Source organism: Mustela nigripes, unplaced genomic scaffold (genome assembly GCF_022355385.1).
Source record: "Mustela nigripes isolate SB6536 unplaced genomic scaffold, MUSNIG.SB6536 HiC_scaffold_358, whole genome shotgun sequence".
In the NCBI taxonomy this organism is placed as follows: domain Eukaryota; kingdom Metazoa; phylum Chordata; class Mammalia; order Carnivora; family Mustelidae; genus Mustela; species Mustela nigripes.
In genome coordinates, this window is record NW_026739766.1 from 1 (window position 1) to 1015 (window position 1015).

At 45.4% G+C, this 1015-nt stretch overlaps 1 pseudogene; it reads right to left on the bottom strand.

The window, feature by feature from the left end:
- Positions 1–7: 7 nt before the first annotated feature.
- On the bottom strand, positions 8–861 carry LOC132008570 (L-lactate dehydrogenase A chain-like; annotated as a pseudogene).
- Between the last annotated feature and the right edge of the window lie 154 nt (positions 862–1015).

Genomic DNA, 1015 nt, shown 5'->3' on the forward strand with positions numbered 1-1015 from the left:
TACAGACCATTAATCATGGTGGAAATTGGATGCACCCATCTAAGATTCTTCATTATACTTTCTGCCAAATCTGCCACAGACGTCCAATGGCCCAGGAAGTGTAGCCTTTCAGTTTGATCACCTCATAGGCACTCTCAACCACCTGTTTATGAACCTCTTTCCACTGTTCCTTATCTGCATCAGTGCCTAAGTCCAGGTGCAGATTCTTCAGAGAGACACCAGCAATGTTTACTCCACTCCATATAGGCACACTGGAGTCTCCATGCTCCCCGAGGAGCCACCCATGACAGCTTAACGGGTGAACGCCCAGCCTTTCCCCCATTAGGTAACGGAACCGGGCTGAATGCAGATTGCAACCACTTCCAATTAACAAGGTTTTTGGGAAAGCCACTTATCTTCCAAGCCACATAGGTCAAGATATCCACTTGATTGGAAACAACAAGCAACTTGCAATTTGGACTGTATTTGATGACATTAAGAATGATGAACTTAAAGATGTTCCTGTTATGCTGGACCAAATTAAGACAGCTTTCTCCCTCTTGCTGATGTGCCCCAGCTGTGATAATAACCAGCTTGGAGTTTGCAGTCACATTATAGTCTTTGCCAGAGACAATTTTTGGTGTTCTAAGGAAAAGGCTTCTGTGCTGGAGATCCATCATCTCTCCCTTCAGTTTGTCTTCTGTGACATCAACAAGAGCAAATTCATCTGCCAAGTCCTTCATTAAGATACTGATGGCACAAGTCATGCCAACAGCACCAACCCCAACCCAACCCCTATAATCTTATTTTGGGGGACATGTTCTTCCTTAAGAAGATTCTGAATCAGCTGATCTTTGAGAGTTGCCATTTTGGACTTAGAACCAAAAGGAGTTGGGAGTGCACGTGGGGAGGGAGGGCGCTGGCAGCAGTGCTGGGAGACTGGATCCCGACTTGGAGGCAGCAGCTCTGACACCCTCAATGTGGTTTTGATTTGAATCTCCCTGATGGCTAATGATAATGAACATTTTTTCATGTG